This window comes from Otolemur garnettii, unplaced genomic scaffold, assembly GCF_000181295.1.
Source record: "Otolemur garnettii isolate 467f Iridium unplaced genomic scaffold, OtoGar3 scaffold00009, whole genome shotgun sequence".
Classification (NCBI taxonomy): domain Eukaryota; kingdom Metazoa; phylum Chordata; class Mammalia; order Primates; family Galagidae; genus Otolemur; species Otolemur garnettii.
This window is the reverse complement of record NW_003852404.1, coordinates 37085352-37105234: the sequence shown is the minus strand read 5'-3', so window position 1 is coordinate 37105234 and position 19883 is coordinate 37085352. Positions and strand designations below refer to the sequence as shown.

The 19883-nt window shown below is 40.3% G+C and overlaps 1 long non-coding RNA gene across 1 annotated transcript in view; it reads left to right on the top strand.

Moving 5' to 3' along the window:
* Window positions 1-19883, top strand: part of LOC111723216 — a 36328-nt gene that overhangs the window by 2993 nt on the left and 13452 nt on the right. The window contains exon 2 of the long non-coding RNA XR_002771802.1: window positions 12601-12749. This is a non-coding gene — a long non-coding RNA (uncharacterized LOC111723216). The remainder of the gene's footprint in view (window positions 1-12600; window positions 12750-19883) is intronic.

The following is a 19883-nucleotide window of genomic DNA, read 5'->3' as shown; positions in this document are numbered from 1 at the left end:
GCCATCATTGTTGTTTGGCGGGTCCGGGCTGGGGATTCAAACCCGCCACCTTAGGTGTACGTGGCTGGCGCCTTAGCCGGTTGAGCTATAGGCGCCGGGCCAAGAGGCCACTTTCTTACAATGTTCTCTTATAAGTTAATAATAAAAAGAAGTTTCATTTTTAAAAAACATTTCTCAAGGGTGCAGTTGTTCAGTTTTTGTTGTTGTTTGTTTTTATTGGTGGGGATTCATTGCAGTTGTTCAGTTTTAAACACTATTTGCCTCAAGACTGAACTTGACCAAGCTAATCCTTTTTCTGTACTATCCTTCCTCCAACTCAAGGTAAAGATTTTGCCATATTAGTCTTCTGGCTGTGTTGGGGTGTCATCTCCTATGAGCAACTGCTTAAAGAACATGTGCATCTCAAAATAAACACCGCAATGCATATGCAGTCTAAATCCCGACTTAGAGCTGTGACTGTCCACAGCATGGAAAATCTATTACATTAACAAAAAGCAGTTTGGTTCCTTTAAGCAGAGCCATGCTTCTCCAACATCTGACTTCAGAGCATTGACTCAGCTACGTTTTTTGCATATGTAAATATTCATTGTGCTGACTTCCCAACTATTGATATTATATAAGAAAGGAAGTCATGTCTGTAGAAGAAGCCTTCTTCCAACTTCATAAATCACAGTGTCGCTATAATCTACCAGTCCTGTCAAGGCCTGGGACTTCTTAGTAGCTCTGAGTCCCAGGAACTGTTTTTACTCTCCTTCCACAGGCTGGGGGCTGAGGGGAGGTGGACTGGGGACAAGCTCGTCCCAAGCCCTCCTTTGTGTGGAACATCTGTATGCTATAGGAACGACTTTGTAATGGAAACCAGAATTAAGACAACTGGCAGAAAACAATGGCAACATACGATATTTTTTAAAGAAGGCTGTCTATCCAGAATATATAAAAGACTCCTATGGATCAGTAAGAAAAATAATCTGTTTTAAAATGGAAAACAGGCCATAAACAAGCAATTCACAGAAAAAATAAAAATAGTTCTCAAGCATGTGCAAAATTTCAGTCTTTTTAATGTAATAACAACATTTAAGAAAAAGTAAGCAATAATGAGAAAAGATTGGCCCAAACTAAAAAGATCAGTGAGTTCCAGTTTTGTCCAAAGATGTCAGATAACTATTTATGGAAGTGTAAAATGGCACTTCTTTTTTAGAGGGCAATTTGGTGATTGCTGTTGAACTTCACAAGGCTGTTTAGGATTTGAATTTCAAAATCCTAATTAAAGTTCCTTAACTTTCTTACTCAGAAGATTTTTTGGCCTCAAGTCAACAAGCCACCTATGGGAGAGAAGGGAGAGGGAAAGGGATGTAAGATCACTTCACTGGCTCGTAGCTACTCTGGTCACATCAGGAGGAATTCTTCTAGTTGCTGAGAAACTTCCTACACACTCAGAGAAGGGAGGTATTACACTCCTGCCCCTTGTCTGTGAAGCCTTTCTTTTTATTTCTACTTCAGTCCTGTGACAGATCATTCTGTCAGAGTTTACAGGTAACTTTAGCTGTTTGCCTGGTCTGTTAATTATGCATAATATTCTTAGTTTAAACCTTTTCTCTGTCATCATAGGTGGTGTGCAGAGTCCGGCTCTCTTCATGTGAATGTTTATAAAAACATTTCTGAATGTTTGGTTTTCACTGTAAGCACCAATTGACTTTTGTAACTAAAATTTTTTTTCAAGACATTCTGTACTTTGGGAATTTTCACATGTAATTGCTTACAGAGTATCACATTGAGTTTTATTTGTTGGGGAAGTGGGGGTGTCAATTGTTTTTCAAATAAGCCATTACAAAGGCTGATGTTGTAAAAGTGCATGTGCACTGTTTGCGTCAGAACTTTCATAGTGACGGTTATGGGACATTCATTATTCTCAGCCTCAGAATTAGAAGAACTCATCTACTCCCAAAATTGCAAGGAATTATCATATCATCATGAGGATACTTATAAGACAGTAGGTTTTCAAGCTAACACACTGATGGGATACAAAGTTGGTGCTGGAGGCCTAGACACACTGTTTTTGAAGATAACCAGAGTGGTACCAAAGAAGATGGGGGAAAACAGAAGGCCAAGGTGGGAGTTACATTTGCTACATAACTTCCAGACACTAGGTAGTTTCTTATAGATTATATTGTTTTGTTTTGTTTGAGATAGAGTCTCATTCTGTTGTCTGGGACTAGAGTACAGTGCCATAATTGTAGCTCACTGTAACCTCAAACTTCTGGATTTAAGCAGACCTCCTACCTCAGCTACTATGTAGCTGGGATTATAGGTGCATGCCACATGGCACCCAAGTAGTTTTTCTGTTTTTTTGTTTGTTTGTTTGTTTGTTGTAGCAATGGGGTCTCATCTTGTTGTTCATTCTGGTCTCTTGCTCAAACTCCTGGCCTCAAGCAATCCTCCCACCTCAGCTTTCTGAAGTGCTGGGATTATAGGCATGAGCCATGTATCTGTCCAGATTATATTGTTTATTATAAATCAACTTTGTTGGCTATTACTATCCTCATTTTCCAGAATTAAAGACTTAGAGAAGTTGCATAATTTGTCCAAGGTTCCAGAGCTAATATGTTTCAAAACTGAGACTGAGCCCAGATTAACGTCCAAAACCCTCTTTTGATATCCATGACATAGTTAGTGCCTTTCTATTCAAGATATGAATAATACAAGAAAAAATAATGGCTGTTATTATAGAGTGTGACATTTAAGGAAAACACTCGTGACCATGGTAAATTGAATGAAAATCCTGTGAAGCCTTAATTAGCCTTTTGTGAATGGGTATCAAACTGTCAACTAAAATGAAATTGTACTAGTTTCCAGTTCCCACTGTTCCAATTCTGGTTCCTTAAAACTAGAATGTTTTTTCCAGGGTTGTGCGGAATGTGGATTACTAAAACCTTTCTGCAAGACCCTTGTCATAAGTCCTCCTAGCTGATCAGCATTTTTTGACTTCTGAACCCCCTTCTCTTTAGAGATGAGTAAGAATCTATAGGACCCTCAGGGTCTATTGCTGGGAAGAGGGGTGACAGGTGGTAGTGCCCTGACAGTATGAATAGAAAAAGCAACTATTATCTTTACTCTGATTTATTCAATAAACTGCTTCACAAGGGGAAGATCCTATTTTTAAGGTAACTATAGTGGCAGAAGTGGCCCCTATAAGGGTGTCAGGCTCCTCACAGGGGAAAACAGGTGTAGTAGCTCCTTAGGAGTATGCAAATCCAGTACTTAAGTTCTTACTTTCAACTCTTTACTAGGAACTCTTATTTTTGTTTTGTTTTATTTTGTTTTTATTAAATCATAGCTGTGTACATTAATACAATCATGGAGTGCAGTGTATTGTTTCTGTATACAATTTGAAATACTTTCATCCAACTGGTTAACATAGCCTTCATGTCTTTTTCTTAGTTATTGTGTTAAGACATTTATATTCTACATTTAGAGAGATTCACATGTACCCTTATAGGATGAACCATAGACGTGATCCCACCAATCACCCTCCCCCCACCTGCCCTTCCCCCTCCCCTCCCCTCTCTCTCCCCTTTCCCCATATTCTTGGGAACTCTTTATTATACTATAAGACATTATAATATAAGAGAACCATTGCAATGGACCTAATGTGTTTGCCTAAAATTCATATGTTGAAATCCTAACCCTGCCATGTGATGGTATTAGAAAGTGGAAACTTTAGGAGATAATTAGACCATGGGTGTAGATCCCTCATGAATAGGCTTATTTTCCTTATAAAAGGGACCCCAGAGGTCTCTCTCCACCCCTCTTTCTACCATGTGAGGATATAAGAAGAAGACAGAAGAGAACCCTCATTAGAGCTCAGCCATGCTGGCCCCTGATCTCCCACTTCCAGCCTTCGGAACTAAGAAATAAATATCTATTGTTAGAAGCTACCCAGTCTCCAGTATTTAATACTTTGTTATAGCAGCCCAGAATGACCAATACACTACTTGTGAACATCTGAATTAGAAGTTGTAAACTACTGTTTTACTACAATTTTTGTTTGTTTTTATTGTATCTTCATATAAACATTTTGTTTCCTATACTTGAAACCCCATATTGATAGCAGTTTTTCCAAATTGTATACATTAATGGCAATGCCTATTACTAGTGATGAGTATGTTAACCACGTGGTGATATACTGACTACCCAGACAGCTATCTGCAGTGCTTCAAAAGTGGTAAATACTGGGAACTTCAACCATGATCATCATCTTATTATTATCCCATAAAAGGCAGTCTTCTAATTTTCCACTACAGGACTAAAAAGAAATGTATAATTTTGGTTTTGCTTGAAGAAAGAGATAGAAGCAGGTGGAATTCAACTGTATGCCACTTATAAATTAATGCATTTTACCCAAAATCAAATATAGTCTTAGACTTTGGATTCACAAAATTTGTATAAATGATAAAAGATTTTATTGGCTATATACTATGAAATTGAATATTTTGAATCTTCTGGACCCATTAGAGCTAACAGGCCTGCCACTGAGAATCTCTCAAGTAGACAAAATTCTAATCCATAGGTTAGAAAGTGATAAAATACCAATGCTAAATATTTGGAAGTTGTCCCTAAATTTTACTTAGCCCTGGGAAAATTCGTAAGTCCATTTGCACATAACTTCAGAAAATGTGCATGTCCTTTTTTCTGTTTAGTACCCCTCTCTCCTAACATGTCTGTATCTGAGATCTCAGGGGTTCTGACCACCCTTCACAGAGAGACTAGCTCTGACGACTTTCTTAAGTCTCAGCCTTGTACCGCCAACTGCTTGCTGAGCATTGAGTTCAACATGTATTTATCAGCACCCACCGTAGGCACCGTACTGTAAGAAAGCAGAGTCAACACATTCACAACCATACTTTTTAGTCTTCTAGACCAAGCAGCTTTTCAACTTACTTATTTTTATTCCCAATAATGCTTTTTTCTCCCATCTCCCCACTTGTGAAACCTTGTGTCATCTTGACATGTCCTTCTTTTTCCCCATGTTACTTAAACTTTCTTCCTTTGTGACATTAACACATTCTGTGTGCAACGAATTGTTAAATACCTCTTTATTACATGCTTTTTCTTTGCCACACACTGTTATGGGTACTACAAGTACAGTTGGCCATTGGGGAAGCAAAAGAAATTGTTGACCTTCTGGAACTTACAATCTGATGATGAAGGGTATCCAGAAAGTCTTCAGTGGTCATTGTGTTGGTCCCTTCCTTTCCATTTCACCTGTCCTTCCCCGTGTCATGTTGTTTATCCCATCCCTGGGTCACCCCACCCGAGGTCTCATCACCTAGAGCTGTGCTTTGCGTGATAAAATCCTAGGGACCCACAAGCATACTTTTATTTCTCAGTCTTGGGCTAATCTCCAAACTCTTTCTCTATTTAGGTTTCTTTTCTTTCTTTCTAGAAAAAACTTGCCTCTCCCCCCCTACCACCTTCACACTCCAAAACCTAATCACAATAGTGAACTCTGCCTTCTCTGACTCAGTCAGTCTAGGATTTTATAACAAAAGCAGCACAAAGTTAATTATTCTCTAGATATCTTGTAACTTTTGGTTTTTATTCTGTAACCAAAAAATCACTGAGCCAACAGAATACCAAAGCATAGTTATCTTTCTAAAAAGGAACAGGGATAAATATTTACAGCTGGGGCATAAGAGGGACCATAAAGAGATATAAGACAAATTCTTATTAACAGTCATCTAGTAACACAAGGCAGAATATGGAAGCCACAAGTAAATGAAAGAGCTCCACAGACAAGAGGTCAGGTAAAGCAAAAAGGAATGTCTTTTGAATGCTGAAGAGGGCTTTACATTCATTATCACATCTAACAGTAACAAACTTGGGTAGCTAGATATTATAGAGATAATATAAAGAGAGCAAAACCAGTCAGGGACAGAGTAAAATTCAAACCTAGGTCTGGGTTGGCCCGAAGCCTGGCACAGACATTCATTTGGTGAGTCAGAGGAAGAGGAATCTAATGCTTTTGTTAGGAAATCCTTCAATTGCCTCTGACATAAAAAGAAAATTTGAATTGAAAAGAACAGCTATAACTTAATTGCAAAGTTTCGAATTTTGATGAAATTTTAATAAAAAGTGACACATTTATGTCATTAGTATTTTAAGAAAAATTTTTCAGACTAACCTTCAAATTTTCAGGTACATTAACATTTCTTTCTTTCTCTGTCTCTCTCCTTCTTTCTTTCTTGTAGAAATTGTGGTCTTCTTTCCATCCTTAAAAATAAAGATCCATCTGGGAATGGACTATCGACTGAAAAACAGGGTCTGATGCCGTGTCCTGTGGGTTTTACTAGTTCCTCTCTTTGTAAATGTCATTTCAGTGCTTGCCTTTGAAATCAAGTAAACTTCCCCAGTTGTGTCCCATTGGTAGATGCTAATCTGAGTTCTAAGAACAAAGGATTTCTAAGCAAACAAAATTGTATTCTAACTGCTCCCCCCAAGCAATACACAACATATATTAGCATAATAAAAGATCGGATAAAGACAGCAATCAAGAAAGGTGTTTAGCTTTGTTTAAAGGTTAAGCAAATCTGAAGAAAGCTTGTTTTGTGGGGACTCTGTTATTCAGTATTCTATTATAATGTACTCTTCTATATCTACAAAAGCCACTTAAGAACAAGAACAACAACAACAAAAAACCCTAAATTCCTACAGAGTTGGTTCTCTATATATCCAATTGGAAAACTGAAGACTGGGATTCTTTCAAGAAATCTGCTATGACTATGAAAGATTGGAAATGCATGTCACTTTTTAAAATTTCAGATTAATATGAGGGTACAAACCACTAGGTTACAGTGTTTGCATTTGTCAGGCAAAGTCCAAGCTGTAGTTAAGCCATTCAGCCAGGAGGTGTGCCATATATCCTTCAATTGTGCCCATTAGGTGGGAGCACACGGATCCCCTTACCCCCTTCCGTCTTTCCCCACCTCCTTCCAATTTAATTGTTTTTCTCTCGTGTGGGCATGTAGTTGTTCATCTACTGGCTTCATATTAGTATTGAATACATTGGATTCTTGCTTCTCCATTCTTAGGATACTTTACTAAGGAGAATGTTCTTCAGCTCTATCCAGGTTAATACAAAGGATGTAAAGTCTTCATCTTTTTATGGCTGAATAGTACTCCATGGTAAACATATACCATAGTTTATCCACTCATGAGTTTATGGGCCTTGGGTTGATTCTACTTCTTGACGATTGTGAATTGAGCTGTGATAAGCATTCTGGTGCATATATCCTTGTGGTAAAATGATTTTTTTTCTTCCAAGTAGATATCTAGTGATGAGATTGGAGTATGAAATGCAAGGTCTACTTTAGCTCTTTCAGGATTCTCCATACTTCTTTCCAGAAAGACTATATTAGTTTGCAATCCCACCAATAGCATAAATGTGTTCCCTTCTCTCCACATCCACACCAGCATCTGCAACTTTGGGACTTTGTGATATGGGCTGTTCTCACTGGGGTTAGGTGATATCTCAGAGTGGCTTTAATTTTCATTTCTCTGATGAATAGGGACAATGAGCATTTTTTCATGTGTTTCTTGGCCATTCATCTGTCTTTTTTAGAGAAGGTTCTGTTCATGTCTCTTGTCTATTGATAATGGAATTGTTTGCTCTTTTTTTGCTGACTAATTTGAGTTCTCTGTAGATTGTGGTTGTCAGTCCTTTGTCAGATTTGTAACATGCAATTATCTTTTTTCCCATTCTGAAAGTTGCTGTCTGCCTTGATTGTTGTATCCTTAGCTGTGTAGAAGCTTTTTAGTTTAATTAAGTCCCATTTAGAAATATATTTAGAAGAAAATTGCATGGCAAACTTGCAGTGACAGATTTAATATAAACTCATTACTGTATTGTTCTTGGAATCATGTATTATCAGCATTTCCTATAGTTTTATAGGAAATGTAAGTACATATAGCCTCCATAGTTGCTTTACATTGACCACCTCCTTAAGTTGACCTAATTTTCATAGACTGGACATGCACCACATATCCATATCAGAATAGTAGACCTAGTTTCTTATGTTGGCCACCTCCATATGTTGACCAGTCGTTACAGTCCCCTAGGGGGTCAATGTACAGAGGTACTACTCTACTTAATATGACTAGTCATTATTTTATGCTCTGTGTTTTAGTTCAGACATGATAAAATAGATTCTGGCCCAAATTCAGGTTAATGTCTGAACGGTTTTGCCAGCTGGCTTTTCTTCATTTCTACAGAAGTATGTTGTGCAATCTAAATTATCTAACACCAAATATATTTGCAAAGTCTTAATGCAACAGAAATTTCTTTGGCACCAGCCCATGCCTACTTATTTTCAGAAAAACTTTATATCAGAATGTAAACTGAATATGGTAATGGAATTTGATTTGTACATCATGATTTAATTCATTTATTCATTTACATGTTTAATGAGAACCCAGTATATGTCTAGCATAGTGGCATTCTAGGCATTAGACAAACAAAAGTTCTAGATGTTGGAGTTGCGGCCTTGAGAGATGGTGTGGGGGAAATAAGCATTCAGACTACAATGTTAATTGAGACTGTACATGTGTCATGTGTTGGGCTAGGTCCAGAGAATACAGTGGTGAACAGACACGTCCTACCTTGATGATGCTGGCAGACTAGCAGACAATGTCGTAGCCTATTTGGGTTGCCATAACAGAGTAAAGTAAACTGGGCAGCTTATAAATAACATTTATTTCTCATAGTTCTGGAGATTGAGAAGTTCAAGATCAATATGCCAGTACATTTAATGTCTGGCAAGGCTCATTTTCTTGTAGACAGCACCGGCAGGAGGGAGCTCTCTGGGGCCTCTTTTATAAGGGAACTAATCCAGTTTATGAGAGTACTGTCCTCATGACCCAACTGCCTCCTAACGGCCTCACCTCTTAATAGCATTGCATTGGGGACTGGGTACGAACATATGAACTTTGGGTGGAATATAGACATTCAAACCATAGCAGACATGTAAAGCAATATATTTATTGTAGTATGGTAACTATTAGACATAAATAGAATGTGGTAAAAACAAGAGGAAATAACTTCCTAAGAGCATCAGGAAATATGGAATTGATGATTTGCTTTATGCAGAAAATAATCTTTTCTCTTGTTTTTCTTAAAGATTTTTCTTGTATTGTCATGTCTTTCTTTGCTTAAAATAAATCATGCATGTACTCAGATTTTTATAGAAGAAAATTCTACCCAAGGATTTTGAACCACTGAATTAGAAAATGACTTTGCTAAAAGAGAGTTTAATGCTCTGACACTCTGACCCAGATCACCTAAGATAGCCCCAGCCCTAAAACAAATTGCTGGCTTCTGCCCCAGGGTTTCTGATTCTGCAAGTTTAGGGTGTAGCCTGAGGTTTTTTTAAAAAAACTTGTAATAGACTCTCAGACATTGCTGATGCTTTTTTAAGGGCCATACTTTAAGAAACATGTGCCAGCCAGGGTGTCCAAACTTTTGGCTTCTCCGCACTGTATTGGAAGAAGAGTTGTCTTGGGTCACATGTTAAAAACACTCACCCTAAGGAAAGCTGAGGAGAAAGAAAAAAAAATGTCCTGCATAATTTTTGTGATGTACACCACCACAGATAAGCAAAAAATGTCCTTGCATAATTAGATACCAAATAGGGGTCAATTGGATACCAATTGACCTATTTAAAATGATATTATGGGACTGTGCTATGGATAATGTCTCTATTTCACAGGAGGAATAACAAGACCAGGTTATTTATAAAATACAAAGTTGTAAGTAGGTGGACAAAACTACAATAATAAATATTTTATGCACTCAGTGTAATTGTCCAGTTACTTGAAGCCTGATGCCTGATTGTCAGAATTTAAAATGCTTTGACATTGAGATGCTTTATGATTTGACTTGAAATCACTTTTTTCTCTTATGGATGCTTTACAAATTTAGATTCTAAAAGGTTGTGTCCATTTCTGTAACAAATAACATCATGTAGACTTGATGATGAGAAGGCAGTGCAGAGAATACAGGAAATGTGTTATTTATTATGAATTGGCCTCCAGGCCACTATGGCCTTAATTTTGAGAGACAAACTTCGTTCGAAGCAGCTTCAATGAAAGCCAGCGACAGGAACCTGTGTGGTGCTGACACTCCAGAAGTGTTTTGCAACATAAGGGGACAGATGCCAACTAAAGAGACTGTAAAGAAGAAAGCCAGAGTGAACATGGAGACAATTTATGTTTTCAGATTAATTTACCTGCAGCATGAAATCACAATGTAGTCAGTATCCAGAGGACTACACCACGGATATAAGCTGTCATTAATAGAAACATTTTAACCAGTTCAAAAAAGTCTCTAAAGTATCTATACTATAATATTCTCCACTGCTGCAACAAAGTATCACAAACTTAGGGATACTTTTAAACAACACAAATTAATGTTCTTAAAGTTCTGGAGATCAGAAGTCTGAAGTCAAGGTATCAGCACAGCTTTGTTCTTTCTGGAGGTCCTGAGGTGGCGATTTTCTCCTTGCCTTTTCCATCTTCTAGAGGCCACTTCCATTCCTTGGCTCATCATCCCTCCTTCCGTAGAAAAGGCAAGTAGCATAGAGTCTTCAAATCTCTTTCAACCTCCATCTCCCTTATCACACCTGCTTCTCTGACTGTCCTTGCTGCCTCTTCTCCTGAGGTCTTTGTGATTACATTGGGCCCACCCAGATAATCTCCAATAATCTCATCTCAAAAGCCTTAATTTAATAACATCTGCAAAATTTGCTGTATAAGATAACATGTTCAAAGGTTCTAGAGATTAGGATATATAGATATCTTGGGGTTGGGGGAGACATTATTTTCCACATCTGCAATTTATTTTGTTGTGCTCCAAAAACTTGGAGTAATAAAATTGATTAGTTATGTCATATAGACGAGAATGACTATGAATCATTCATTCATTCCTTCATTCACTTAATGAACATTTGTGAAGTTTTCACTGTGTACTACCCATGGGACAAGGAGAGCTCTGGAGATGTGGGTAAGAATGTGAAGAGCCAGGACAAGGGTCATTATTCTGGTTTGGGATCCCGGCCCCACCATTTAAACACTTCATGACCTAAGCAAATTGCTCATCTCTCTCTGCCTCAGTGTTGTCATCTATCAACTTGAGATAATTTTTTTCTTTTTGAGACAGTCTCATTCAGTCACCCTTGGTACAGTGCCATGATACTATAGCTCACAGCAACCTCAACTCTTTGGACTCAAGAGTTCCTCTTGCTGCAGCCTCCCAGGTATCTGGGACTATAGGCACTCACCACAATGCCCAGCTATTTTTAGAGATGGGGTCTTGCTCTTGCTCAGGCTGGTCTCAAACTCCTGAGCTCAAGCGATCCACACTTGAGCTGCCTTGGCCTCCCGGAATGCTGGGATTACAGGCATGAGCCACTGTGCCATTTATCTCAACTTCAAGTTGAGATAAAATTAATACCTATTTCATATGATTCTTGTACCCATAGACTCTTGATAACATTTTTGACTGATACTAACATGGAGCTCAATGAATATGGGCATGGAGGAAGGGGGAGCCAGAACACAGAGTACTTACTGGCCATGGGGGATTTGAAGAGGCTCTCCAGAGCTAAGACTTGAAAGTTGAGTTTCATAGCATTAGTTAGGAGTTGAATAGAAATGAGACATATGCGTAGAGAAGACATAGCACTGAATTAGGAAATCATAAGGAATGAAAGGCTGAGGGGACTTGAAGGAAAAACCTAGGAGTCTCAGGAGAGCTATATTTGAATACTACGCTCAGACAATTGGCACAGGAAAAGGAGATCAGACTGATTTTACTTCTATCTAAAAAAATACACAAGGCCAAGTAGAAATGAAAAAACTTTTATCTCAATGTTTGAAATAACTTGTGAATAATAAGGATTTCCTTATTAGTTTTTTTTTTTTTTTTTTTTTGAGGACAATATAAACCCTCTCTGTATACCACTGACTATCAAAACACACTGCCCCTTCATGGGGTGTCTGCCCTACATCTTGTGTTCCCCTCCTAATCTTTGTTGATATGTTCATAAATTAGTGGACTAAAAACTTCAAAAGAGACTGGGCTTTTCTCCAGCCCTCAGGGTATAAATCAAGATTAGTTTCAGCCAACAGTGGTAACCTTTATCTTTATTATGGATTAGGTTAGGGGTGGCCATGTGACACAATTCTTGTCAAGGAGATAAGAGAGAAAAGTCTTTGCAAGTTTCCCTTGTCTCTTAAAAAGCTACTTGGGGAAGGTGGGTGTTCTCTCTTCTCCAGCTGTGAGACATCTGTAGATGAGGCTGTGATGCCTGAAGATGGTGGCATCCATCCTGAAAGAGTCAAAGTTCAGAGACAAGTGAGGATGGTGGGGCAAAAAAGACAGCAAGGAACTAAATATGTGATGAAGTCGAAGAGATGCAAACTATCCAAACCTGGCACCATAACAAAATATGTTGCTTATTATATTAACAATTTTGTGTCAATTCAAAATTGTGTACATTCCAATATATCCAATGTTAAAGTCAGTCATACTTTTTTTCCTTCTTACAGCCTGAGAAGTATCCTGCGTATACAACTGGCAACATAAGACCTTGCAATCCACGCTGTCCTCAGAAAATAACTGTGGACTCTCTATGCTCTTAACAAGATGTTAACTTTCAGAACTAATTAAGAATGAAGATTACTGACCTGATGTGCAGGTGAGAGATTCTGTTAGGTGAAATTTGGGGTTCATATATTTCTCTTGAAGAAGAAGAGGGAAAATAGTATCTTTGACTCAAACGATATCATTAAAGGACTATGTTTTTATTCATCCATTACCAATGAATAACACAAGATGTCTAGAATAAGTTACCTATATTTACTTTATAACTACCTTTCATAATTAATTCCTACATAATTTTCTACCCTCTAACATTTCTACAACTGTAAGATTCTATGATATAAAAATTTCTAACTATTACTCTAAACTCTTAATATGTATTGATTAGCTGGGGATGTTTTGCTATTGCAAAAATAAAGTGAAGACATAGGAAAATGTGTCAATGAAACAACAAATTAATGCAGGCTGCAGCAAAAGATGATTTAGAAAACTCTCTTCCTTGTGTAGAAGAGAAAGCTGTCCTCTTTTTTCTTTTAATTAAATCATAGCTGTGTGCATTAATGCAATCATGGAGTACAGTGTGGTGTTTTCATATACAATTTGAAATATTTTCATCAAACTGATTAACATAGCCTTTATGTCATTTTCTTAGTTATTGTGTTAAGACGTTTATGTTCTACTTTTAGAAAGATTCACTTGTACCCTTGTGAGATAAATCATAAAGGTGATCCCACCAATCACCCTACCTCCCTCCCCACCATCCGCTCCTCCTCCCCTCCCTTTCTCTCCCCCCTCCCCATATTCTTAAGCTATAATTAGGTAATAGGTTTCATATGAAAGCTATAAACTAGTTTCATAATAGGGCCAAGTACATTGGATACTTTTTATAACATTCTTGAGAGACTTTGCTAAGAAGAACATTTTCCAGCTCCATCCATGTTGTCTTCTTGTTTTGGACTGTATTTCCCTAAATACCTTCACCATCTCCTTAAGCCTCTCATTCCTCCATCTCATCCTCTTTTTAAATTAGGATAAGTTGAAATGGTTTTCTGGCCCAGTTAAGATTCTGGAAAGGGACAGCTTCTCAGAGATAATAGTGAAATGCTTCTTTCTTCTCACATTACTTCTCTTTAAGGAATTGATAGGACCTACGCCTGTATTTACATCTGACAGAAGTAGTTGCATTCAGAGTCATATGCTTACCAGAATGTGTTGAGAACACTGGCAAAGGACAATACATTTACAAGGATTCCTTTTAAAGACTGGAGGATTGGCAAGTGAAATTCTTGTCACAAAAGTAAATACATATGTCAATAAATGAATAAAAATAAAAACTAGGGACAGCAAGAAAATTTGATCTGTCATCCCTCAGTCTAGGAAAGAATTATCAAGTCAAATTTATTACTACTAAGAAAATCTGAAATGATGGAAAAAGAAGTACTGCTTCTTCTGAGCCTCCTTCCAGTTAGAAGGTGATGGTTTCCAGAAGTCTGCAGCTATGTTTCAATGATGTATATGGAGTTTATAGGACTAAACTGTATTAACTATATGTTACTATTTTCTGTATTTATTAATTTTTTTGAGACAGAGTCTCACTATGTCTCCCTGGGCAGAGTGTCGTGGCATCACAGCTCACAGTAACCTCAAACTCTTGGGCTTAAGTGATTGTCTTGCCTCAGCCTCCCCACTAGCTGAGACCATAGGCACCTGCCATAATGCCCAGCTATTTTTTTGTTGTAGTTGCCATTGTTGTTTGGCAGCCACAGTGTATGTGGCTAGTGCCCTAGCCTCTGAGCTACAGGCACCAAGCTTTTTTTTGAGATAGAGTCTTACTTTGATACCCTTTGTAGAGTGTCATGGCATCATACCAGTAGCTCACAGCAACCTCAAACTCCTGGGCTGAAGTGATCCTCTTGCCTCAGCCTCCCAAGTAGCTGGGAGGCCACAACGCTGGGCTGCTTTTAGAGACAGGGGTCTCGATCTTGTTCAGGCTGGTCTTGAACTCCTGAGCTCAAGCAATCCACCCATCTCTGTGTCCCAGAGTACTGGGATAACAGGCATGAGCCACCAGGCCTACCTATTGTCTATATTTTTGATGCTCTGGCCTTGCTGACTGGGGAGAGACTGCTCTTCCCATGGTTAACTAATTTCCAGAGATAGAGCCTGCTTTTCATATGCACATGCCCAATCCAGAGCCCACACTCCCTCCTCCTACCTCCTCTACAGGGCTTTTACACTCCAGGCCAATATTCTATTGCCCTTGTCATTGGCCTTCCAAAATGACCCCCTCCCTAAGTTCTTTTTTATTTGTTTTTTATGTTTTTTTACCCCAGTACCTCACACTTTCAGAGTCAAGCCTAATAAGCATAATCTTCTTGCTTAACTAACTTTCCCAGACTTCCTGATGATTCACTATCTGTTACCAACAGCTGAGTCTTGAATCAGACCACCTGCAGACCCATAACTTCAAACTCATGCAACGTGACCTGCATTCCACAACCTGATGTCAAAGGCCTTGCACTTAGTCAGTCATGGAGATGGAGTTAATAAATAGCTCCTATTTCCCAGGTGACATCAATAGCAATAAAACTTTTTCCTTCCTGGCATTAACTCATCATCTCAGTAACTGGCTTCCTGTGCAGTGAGTAAGCAGACATAGGCTTGACACCTTTGGAGTTTGGCAAAAACCTGGTCACCTCAGAGCAAGCCACAAGACATCTCAGGACAGCTCCTATACCCCAGAACTCACAGAAATTACTCAAACTAGCCAATTCTAAGCTTGTCTACCTGCTTGGAAACCAAAAAAAGGCTCTTGGCTCCTTTTCCTCCTGGTTCCTTTACTTCCTAGCTGACCCTGCTGAGTTTCCCCTTGTGGGCCTTCATAGCATGCTTCTTCTTCTAGGGATCTGCAAATGTATAAACTTCTTTCATCCAAGCATGTTGGCACACACCTGTAATCCCACCTCTCTGGGAGGCCAAGGTAGGAGGACTGCTTGATGCTGGAGTTCAAGAGCAGCCTGAGCAATATAACAAGATCTCATCTCTACAACAACAATGCAAAAAATTAGCTAGTGTAGTGGCCTGTGCCTGTAGTCCCAGGGACTCAGGAGGCTGAGGCAGAAAGTTCACGTGAGCTTGGGAGTTTGAGGTTATAGTGACCTAGTGACCTATGGTGGCAGCCACTGTACTCCTCCAGCCTGGGTGACAAAGCCAGATCCTGTCACTAAAAAAAAAAAAAAAAAAAAAGAATAATTTCTTTCTTCTTGCCAGTCATTGCCATGCCTGCATGTCTTATACCTAAAATTAAAACAAATCCTCGGTGCATTTTAAAACATAAACTCAACTGTGGGATCTGCTATGGAGAACCATAGAAAGAATGGCTCCTGCAGCCCTCCCGGTAGGAAGTGGTCTGGCCAGAGCCTGCAAATGAGAAAGGTCACAGCAGATGAGGAAGCACAGCAGGAAGCAGGAGCTTGGTCACACATTGTGCAGGGCCTTGAAGACAAGGGTGAGGAGTTTGAATTCTATTCTAAATGTGAAAGGAAGTAAGTAGAAGATACTTTTTTCCCAAGGGAATCTTACCCTGTTGCCTCAGGCTAGGATGCCATGGCCTCAGCCCAGCCCACAGCAACTTCAAACTCCTGGGTTTTAAGTGATCCTCCTCCCTCAGCCTCCTGAGTAGGTGGACCTACAGGCACCCACCACAACACCCAGCTAATTTTTCTATTTTTAGTAGAGTTGGGGTCTTGGCTCTTGCTTAGGCTGGTCTCAAACTCCTGAGCTCAAGGAATCCACCCACCTTGGCCTCCCAGAGTGCTAGGATTATAGGCATGAGTCACAGTGCCCAGCTATAACTAGAAAATTTTAAACAAGGAGTGGCATAAGCTGACATATTCTTAAAAGATTATTCTGAGGTTTATGTGGAGAAGAATTATAATGAAGCAAAGTGGATGCAGAAACTCGGTTAGAAATGACTGCAGGACTTGAGGCAAGAGGCCATGGCACTGGGACCATGGTGGTCATTGTGTGTGGCAGGTCTGTGCCTTCTAAATTTATCCTAAATAACACAGTAAATCAAAAGCTAGTCTAGGGGGTTGCTTGTTGCTCAGTGGTTAGGGCACCAGCCACATGCTCCAGGACTGGTAGGTTTGAACCCGGCCCGGGCCTTCTAAAACAAACAAACAAAAGAAATAGTGGGGTATCGTGGCAGGCACCTATAGTCCCAGCTACTTGGGAGGCTGAGGCAAGAGAATTGCTTGAGCCCAAGAGTTTGAGGCTGCTGTGAGCCTCCATATTGTTGCAGGAAGACGAGGCCCAACGGAGAGAAAGATCACACAAACACCATAGTTATAAGAGGAAGGGCTTTAATCATCGGCCGGGAGCTTACGGCACAGATTTCCAAATGGCTGTGCTCCCCAACTGGCTTGGGCTTTCCCTTTTTATTGACAGTCAAAAAGTTCCACCCCACAGGTACCCTTCCCATTGGCCAGTTTGAATCAAGTGGGAGCTGCTACTCCAGCCCCTACAGAACTACAGGATTTCATAGAACTTGGAAATTTCCAAGTTCCAGGGAGTTAAGTCTATAAATTCCCAAGAGCTGAGTCACCATGGAGAGGGCCCTGCAGGTGCATCCTCGTGGTCTCCCTGAGAAGACCTGTACTCCTAGACCTCACCCCCCTCTAGTATCCTCTCTCATTCCCCCCTTTTGAGACTCCAATATATTTTTAATTTGGGGTCTCAACATCAGCTTGTTTCTGTAGATGCCAATATTAATTACTTTTTAGCACTAAGGTTTTAGGGACTGTGACTTTTCTTGGGTTCTCTACTCAGGCCTTAATAGTACGGTGGTGGTGGGCTAACATACATATAAGTTTTACTTTTCCCTGTGACATTTCCCTTTTCTTTTCTCAAAGTTCAAAGTCCAATTAAGACAAGCCCCTCGAGGAGTTTCCTCAGGCTTCAGCCGTGCGTTGACCAGCCAGCTCCCAGTATGTGGCTGGAGCAGGGCACGTTGACTGTCTTAAAAGTTACCTTTACTTTCCAAGGGGCAGTGAAGTTCTATTCAGCCAACTGTGATGACTCCAGGTGAGGATTCCTTCCACCTTCACTGCTGTGCATGTGGTCAGGATGATGGTGTAAAGTCCTTTCTACCTTGGTTTCAGGGGGACCAGTTCTAAACCTAGACTTGGTCCCCTTGATTCTCTAGAGAGAAAGGATGTACAGACACAAAAGACTAAACAGAACATGGTTAATTTACTCCAGTGGACACTTTCTTTGCTACTCTTTCTAGGGTTTTTGTCTTTTTAGTTCAGTCTTTCTCAGTTCTTTTAGGAGTTCCTGCTAAATTGCAGAGAATTGACAGAGAATTGACAGAGGCCTCTTTTAACAATACCAGTGGCAAGGCCTGTATCTAAGTAAGCTTTGCTTTCTGGTAGAGTTTACCAATTTCTGCTCTTATGGTCCTGTCCATATACTTTACTCTGTCTAAGCTTTGAGGTCTACAAGTTATTTAAAGCTTTAGCTTATTATTTGCACTACTTCTGTTAAGAAGGCTAGCCTATTGTTAAATTTAAACCAGAGTGGCAACCTAACCCATGCTACGATTTCTCTGGGCAATACTTTTGCTAATTCAGGAGTCCTTGTGGTGTGGAGCCCATGCCATGGGAACTCAGGATCAGCTGCCATTGTTCCCATCCTGCTCTGTCCAGCTCCTAGTAGGCAGGGGCAGATTCCCCTCCGGTTCCAAGGCAGGCTTCACCCTGCTGTATTGGATCCAGGCAGGAATTTCTGCTACTCTCACAGCTGTAGGTGTGGTCAGGATAACATTGTAAGGGCCTTTCCACCTCACCCTCAGGGGAGATACACTCCAATCCTTGACCCACACCACAGCTCCTGGAGAGCTCCTTGACCCACACCTCTCATTCACTCATTCCTGACACTGTCTCTGCCACCTTTCCCAGTGCCCGCAACTGCTTCTTTAATTCTACCTTTCCTAATTCCTAGGGAAATCTTGGCAAGCTCCAGGTGGTGGCCTATGATATAAGATCTTATACGGTGAGAATCCTGTCCTCTTAGTAGGAGTACACTTAATCTTAAATAACATCAAGGGCAGGGCACTTACCCACTGTAAGTTTGTCTCCTGGCATACTTTCCCTATACTGGTTTTGATAGTTCTATTCATGCGTTCCACCTTCCCCAAACCTTGTGGGCGGTAGGTTGCGTAGTTTCCAGGTGATGCCAGGATGTTAGCCGTCTTCTGGATCAATTCAGAGATGAATGCTGGCCCATTGTTTGACCCAATCCTCAGTAGGAGCCCAAACTGTGGTATAATGTCTCTCAAGAGTGCCCAGGGGACTTCTTGTGCCTTCTCGATGAGGATAGGATATGCTTCTACCCATCCGAGTAGGGGCACACCATCACCAGCAAGTATTTGTTCCCTCTACATCTGGGCATTTCAGTGAAGTCTACCTGAAAGTCCTTGAAGGGCGTTGCTCCATATGATTTGATTCTTGGGGGTAACGTTGGTTCTTGGCAGGCATTGAACTGGCTGCAGGTGAGACATCACTGACTGACAGCTTTTTGCCAGGGCTTGTGCCGTCCCATAACTGCTTCCATCAACATACAAGTCCAAGACTGCATCTGTCCAAGGCTGGTCATGCAAGTCAGGTCTGCTAGAGTACACATTATCTATGAATTCCACACAGTCATGCTCAGTCTCTCTTCCATTGACTGGAAGGAGTGTGGCTGGGTCAAAAATATGCTTTAGTTTCCATTAAAGTGACCACAGAGTGAGGTACTTCTACTCTGAGATCCTGCCCTAGAGTCAGCTTATCGGCTTCTTGCACAAGGAGAGTAGTAGCAGCTAGAGCCCGTAAGCAGGGTGGCCATCCTTTTGCCATTCCATTTAACTGCTTAGAGAGGTAGGCTACATACAGGCCTTGGCCCGGACCTAACCAGCTGGGTTAACATACCCACAGCCATCTTGGTAGGCCTGGCAGTCCCAGTGCAGGGGCAGTCATTAGCCCCATCTTTAGCTGGGAGAGGGCACGTTCTTGTTCTCTTCATTATTCTAAGGACTTTCCTTCCTCTCCTTTAGTTGCCTCATACAGAGGTCTAGCCAAGATGGCAAAGTTGGAGATCCAAAGACGACAGAAACTGACTGCACCTAGGAATTCCCAAACTTGCCTTCAGCTTGTGGAGGTGGGGAGGCAACTAATGACTTGTTGCCTCT